General features: G+C 35.2%; 1 pseudogene; it reads right to left on the bottom strand.

Annotated features, from left to right (window-relative positions):
• Positions 1-709: 709 nt before the first annotated feature.
• On the bottom strand, positions 710-3,983 carry LOC107136111 (annotated as a pseudogene).
• Between the last annotated feature and the right edge of the window lie 3,163 nt (positions 3,984-7,146).

Below are 7,146 nucleotides of genomic sequence, written 5' to 3'. Positions count from 1 at the left end.
AAGTTTTCATTAGGGTGTTTCTGTTGGATTAGCTTGCACACATTAGAATCATGACAGTAATTCTTCTTTGTTGTCCTAAATATTTATATTTTGCCCTCTAAAAGGAGTGTCAGCAAGAGAGAAATGCCAAATGCTTCTTGTAATGTGGTGCCAGGTCTATTTAGATGAAGGCATAACAGGAACTTCCAAAGCTCTGGCTCTGCCAGGCAGTCCTCACTCCCCCACTCCCCTTGCTTATAAAATCTTACTTGAACTCAGTGGGTAGAGTACAGTGTGGGGGAAAGAAAAAACAATGGAAAGCTGTGCTGAAGTTGATGATGACACAGATATTATCACATTTACTTATTTTATAACTAGAATGTCAGATGGCTTAAAAAAGAAAAAAACGCCTGTAAAAAAAAATGAAAGTTAGACTCTATGAAAGGTTAACAGTCACAACACAACATTTACGAGAGTTGGTTTTCTGTTTCTTTTGATACAATCATGTCTCATAGGAATGGTCATGTTTTCTTCCATAGGACTATAAACAAGAGGCCAGGAAAGGAAATGAAAACACAAAAACAAAAATATAAAGAAATTTGTTCATCAGGGATGTTTCAAGTCAGAATTAAGCAGGTCTGATACATAATGTCAAAAAAATGTGTTTAAAGACAAATAGTGGTCATAATTTTGTTCAAAAAGCTCTATCATAAAGAAGTCCTATGTAAGAAAACCACTTTGAAAATATATCCTAGCATAGACTCCTAGCATAGACTTCAAAAAGTTATCATACAAAAAAATTTTTTTTGAAAATAAATTAGATAATTAAAATATTTTATTTTTTCAGGAGAGATGCACAGAACCACTATTAATGCTTTTACTGCAACTTGGATCATTTTTATCCAGCCATATTTCAGCTAACTGCTATATGGACCCATATCTTGATTCTTCAGACCAAAGCACATTTTGTATTGTTTGGGATCCAGATTGGGGTCAAAGAAGACTGGATATTATGTATGCACTACTCTTACCTCCTGGCTTCAGAACATCTTAACTTACATGGAGAACCTTGTTTGAAGAGATCCATATCCTTCAATGCCCAGCTTAGATGGAAACCTCAAAGCCACGCATAGACAAGATGTCCCATATAAATACAAGTAATGCCAAACCCATAATCTCTCCAGAAGCCAGTTTTTTGAGTAAAAGGATAATTGGTTGTCATTTGGAACTTTCCCAATAAATAATCTTTGGATCATACTGGCTTAAAATGATTGGGAAATATGTTGGCCCCAAACTGTATTTGCTCGACACTGTTGCAGGAATTCCATAGTAAATACCAGGTCAAAGTCACAGAAGAAGAGCAAAGATTTGTTATTAAATGGGAAGATCTCACTGCAAGGGCCAGTGCTCTGGAAAATTCTAGGGACACAGCAAAATCTGCAAGTCAACTCTAGAGTACTTAATGCTATAATCTCTCATCAGTTCAAATTGTTTTGTCTTATCAGGGTTGGAGTCTGAATTGAAAAGAAGAACAATGTGTTTGACATTCTGATTTGGGGTGAGACATGTCTTCCCAAGTTTACCATAAATTTCACCAACATGTCAAAAATGTACAGACGACAAAATCTTTTTGAGCTCATTATTGGACCCAAGGAGCTGGAACAGAACAAGCTTCTTCAGGAAATTGAATAGGAAAGATTGGGTTGATTGATTCCATTGGCCAGGTCCTGTATGTCTAGTTCCTTATGCTCCACAAACTGGATCTTACTGAAAGTCTGTTGTAGTTACCATGCCTCCTCATGGGAACTGTTACCTTCGTCACTTTGTGCTTCTTGTACAGAAGCAGCAGGTCCAAAATGCACTGTATCTCATACCTGGGGTTCACTGGGCAATAGCCATACTGGATCTCCTTGAAATAGATGCTGCACCTCCAGGTTTTGGTGTTAATCATTTCCATCACCTGCACAATGGTGCCATTCAAGGCTTCCCTCTCTTTCCTCTGGGCTGAGTCTGTACCTCTCAGGAGAGGGAGTGCGGGGGAGGAGGGGTGCTAACTTTCCACAGCCAAATACATATACTTCCCTGTCAGAAAATCCCATTCCAGTATCTCCTCTCATTCAAGGGCCTGAAAACTTGGAAAGAAGTGGGGATTCCCCAACGGAGGTCCTCTTCTTGATTTTCTGTATTGCCGTATTTGCACATCAGGATGATTTCTCGGTGGAGCTGTACTGTGCAATGACTTAGCCTTGCAATTTTGCAACTGAGCATATAGCTACCCAGTCCATACTGGTAGGGTGGGGTTTTGTTCAGGTGGAACAGGATAGCTTGTTGAATCTCACTGTTACGGATATCTCTGATGTAATCCTTCTTCTTCTGTTCATAATTCTCATTTAAGAAACGGTTGCATCTCATAGGACCCTAAACAATATACACCTATGAAACTCAGGACACAATTCCCTCTCCCTCATGCTCCTGCGTGCATAGTGTCCATTTCCCAGAGGTATTTTGCCAAGGTGTGATAACATTCTCTGAAACACCCCCCGCCCCCCGATGCAGAATTTCTCACCAGGATCAAGGGCCTGTCTCCCCATTTCTTCCTCAGTGCCTCATCGTGTCTTCTCCAGAAACAGGGACTCACTGCTATTTCAACTCATCAGGAAACTCCAGACGATCTCCTTTGATGTTAACATCATCATCCGTTCTCATAAACCATTCATATATTTCCAAGTAGTGATCATGCATGTACTTGAGCATCATAAAAGATTTGGGTTAAGTGGTAGTCATCCAGGCCTCTAGTGGCATTATTAAAATTAGTACAGATGTGTCTGAACCTCACTAGAAAACTTCACTTGCCCAGGAATGGTCTTAGATCTACGTTCTGTAGGCGGCCATGGCATGTATCTCAGGTATTCCTGGACAGTCATGACTCCCTGAAAGAATAAGTTCCTGCCACACATCCCACCATCTGAAGCCAAGCCATGAGTCCCCAACTGCACCCAGCATACATCCCATGTTCTGTTTTCTTGATAGGACATCCCTAGTTTTGGGATAGGAAGAAAGCAAAAATATTTCAAATATTTTTCTGTGGCCAAACATTTTTTTTTCTCCCCACTTCAATGTTTTCTGCAAAATCATTATTTAAAGTCTCCTTCCAAACACAAGTCACACACATAGATTTTAAATTGAATGGTCAACTTAAAATTTATAATTGCCTGTGAAATTTATTCATAAACAAAAATCCCACCAATAAAGTATTATTAATACATATGGGAATATCTTTAGTCAGTATCCCAGTGTCTAAAGAGCAAAAACTAAGAACTGGGTTTTCAGGGAGATTAACTTATCTGTTCTTCATGACAAGATAATAGGATTTATTTAATATAAGACTCAAAATTACTTCCAGATTTATGCATGAACTACATCAAGTTATTGGGTTTATTTTCTCATTTCTACATCTAAAAGCTAAAGAAAATATTAAAGGTTTTTCCTATTCATGTGCCTGCCAAGACCTCTGCACATCCTTGATAGAACATCTAAAATAATACAGACTTTTTGGTGGGTTTGCTTCAGTCAGGGCAACTCACAGTCATTCACTATCTCAAGGTCCTCATTCCTTCCCTTTGGGGATCTGGTCAGTCCCTGGGGGGATGAAGTGTCCTTGTGGGTATTACTAGGTCACATAGATTGTTGGAATGGTGCTTTCTTTGTTCTAAATTTAAGTCTCATTGGGAATAAGATTTTGGAGTCTCAGGGTGGAGGGGACCCTCTGCCAGGGCCTTTCCAGTTTGAACCCTGAAAGTTTGCCCCAGGACTCCCCAGCTGCATGACCACAGGTGTGTTTCTCCTGGTCAGTGATGCATTTCTTTCTTTTTTTTTCTCTTGCCTTTTACCTTTGCTTTATTCCCTTGTTTTTGTATTATTACTAAAATAAACACTATCTTGTATAAAGAGTGTTGCCATTGTCTATCTGATCCAACCTGTCAAATTTAGCAGCTGCACATATATGTAACCCTTAAACCTTACAACATCATGATTAATTCTAAATAATTGCTTACAAATTTATTTATTACTGTTTCAATAACAACAATAACAAAATGAATTGGTATTCTAAACCAGGAAAATATTCTAGATATCAGAATTGACTTTTATAAAAATACATTCCAAATTTTGCAGCTTTTTATAATTCTTATTCTTCTCCCAATCTCATTTTAATTGAACACTTGAAAAAAATTATGGATCAATATAGATAAAAATAAAACAAATAAATAAAATAAAAATAAAAATAAATGGATCAAGGACCTAGGAATAAAGTCAGAGACCCTGCATGTAATAGAAGAAAAAGTAGGACCTAATCTCCATCATGTGGAATGAGGCTCCAATTTCCTTACTAAGACTCCTGTGACGGGTACAAGAATTAAAATCAAGAATCAATAAATGGATGGACTCAAACTAAAACGTTTCTGTGAGGTGAATAGAGAGCCAACATCTTGGGAGCAAATCTTTAACACTCACACATCAGATAGAGCACTAATCTCTAGGGTTTATAAAGAATTAAAAAGCTAAACACCAAATCAATAAATGGGCCAAGGACCTGAACAGACACTTCTCAAATGATGATGTACAATCAATTACCAAACACATAAAAAATGTTCATCATCACTAGCAATTAGAGAAATACAAATCAAAACCACTCTAATATTTTTCTCACTCTAGTAAGAATAAGTGTTGGTGAGGATGTGGGGGAAAAGGTACACTCATACACTGCTGGTGGGACTGCAATTTGGTGCAGCCAATATGGAAAGCAGTATGGAGATTTCTTGGAAAATTGGGAATGGAATCACCATTTGACCCAGCAATCCCTCTCCTCAGTCTATATCCAAAGGACTTAAAAACAGCATACTATAGGGACACAGCCACAACAATGTTTATAGCAGCACAATTCACAATAGCTAAATTGTTGAATCAACCTAGATGCCCTTCAGTAGATGAATGGGTAAAAAATGTAGCATATATACATAATGAGATATTATTCAGCAATTAAAGAGAATAAAATCATGGCATTTGCAGGTAAATGGATGGAGTTAGGGAAGATAATGCTAAATCAGTTAGCCAATCCCAAAAAACCAAATGTGAAAGTTTTCTTTGATACAAGGAGGCTGATTCATAGTGGGATAGGGAATGGGAGCATGGGAGGAATAGATGAACTCTAGATAGGGCAGAGGGATGAGAGGGGAAATGAGGGGGCATGGGGTTATTAATGATGGTGGAATGTGTTGGCCATCATTATCTGAAGTACATGTATGAAGATAGAAATTAGTGTGAATATACTGAGTATACAACCAGAGATATGAAATACTGTGCTTTATATGTGTAAAAAGTATTGTAATGCATTTCACTGTCATATATAAATAAAAAAATAAAATATAGGTTAATAATTAATGACATAATATAGCTTAAAATTAAAGTATCATATCATATATAATAATATACATACACACACAACAAAATTATGCAGGTAAACATATTCAAAATTCAAACTTTCACAAAAAGAAATAAGACTTTACTCTGTGACAAGCCATAAGGGAAATGATATTAATTATGTAGCTAAAGAATAGTGCATACATTTGCAAATGTATTTTGCTTGTTTTGTACAACATTGGCTGGTAATAATATTAATATTAATACTAACTTAAATAAAAATAAAATATATGAACATAACTTTACAAAAAATGTTGAATTATCTTAGTGAAGTGTCTTGGTATGCAAAATTAGTACTAATCAGAGTTTAAATTAATTCTAAATATTTAGATGAAAAAATAAGGCTTTATTTGAGCTGAAATTACCTATTAAAATCCATATTGACAAGTTAAAGTAACACAATATTTAAGGGATATGAACCAGTGACATATTATTTTCTATGCTATTCATTTTCTGTTGTAATTTACTTCTAATGTATAACTACAGGTATTATTTCTCATAGAATTACAGAGGGACTCTCAAGATGCATTAACCTAAAGTGAACTAATCAGGTTTTACCATCTTTAATTTATATGAAGCAATTCATCTTTCTGAATATTTTACTGTTGGTGCCGTTCAGTACACATTATCTAATTGTGCCTACCAGATGCAGGAAGGATAGAGGGTGGGTTGAAGATAGAAACCATGTATTATAATAATTGTAATCTAATTTTTTAAACTATAGCAAAACCAGATATCTTCACATGACAATATATGATTTAAATTTGTTTCTTGGTTGTGTTATAACTTCAGAAATAATGGATATAAATGGTTGGGTTCATATAATTTCAAGGCTTTGAGGTCACTATTAAAAAATATCATTTAGAGTAGTTTTCAGCTGGAAAAAAAAAAACCATTTGAAGGAAAAAAAATTAAAAGAAATGTATCAAATTTAAATTACTCTGAAATTGCAAAGCTGTAATTTTGTGTGTTCACATCTTTTATTCCTCTCCAGCTCTAACAGAGTAATCTCCTGTTAATATTTTAATAGATAGATTTCTAAGCCAGTTCCAAACAGACAGTCAAAATCCATTTTGTGATTCAGATTCATTATTTTTTATACCCCTAGAGCCTTTAATTATCATTCTCTTTTTGCTAAAAATCTGAATTTTTTTCTTTTTGTTTTCATTTCATTAAGTATTGAAAGGGTAACTCAGGGTAAGCCACTATTTTTATGAATACTGACTTAACTGGAAAGTATTTTCACATTTAAAAAAATGTAATGAGTCGCTTTACAAAAAAAAAAAAGTCTGTTTACTGGATTGCATTAAAATGTAGTTTCTGTTTTATAATTTTAGATGTGTTCTATAAATCTTTTTGGAAAATATGAAATTCACTGAAATATTAGGACTATGTGGAGAAATATTTTTAGATTTAATTATGTTATTGGTGTATACATGTCATTTTTTCTTACCATATGTTAACATTCTGAAATGCCATTTTTTTGGCATTTTTCTAATCTAGAATATTCTACAATACAAAGGTGATTCGAAGTATGGTGGGAGAGCTGAATTCTTATTGTGCATGATGAAATATTCATGCTTTTTATCTCTAAGTTTTCTCCTTTTCTTTATCAGTGACTCCACCAAATGGGTTAGTGACAGGAACCTGAGGGTTATCTTTGGTTCCAGTTATGTTTGAGATATGAGA

This window comes from Marmota marmota, unplaced genomic scaffold (genome assembly GCF_001458135.2).
Source record: "Marmota marmota marmota unplaced genomic scaffold, marMar, whole genome shotgun sequence".
Taxonomy (NCBI): domain Eukaryota; kingdom Metazoa; phylum Chordata; class Mammalia; order Rodentia; family Sciuridae; genus Marmota; species Marmota marmota.
Note: the sequence above shows the minus strand (reverse complement) of the source record. Positions and strands in the feature narration are given on the sequence as shown.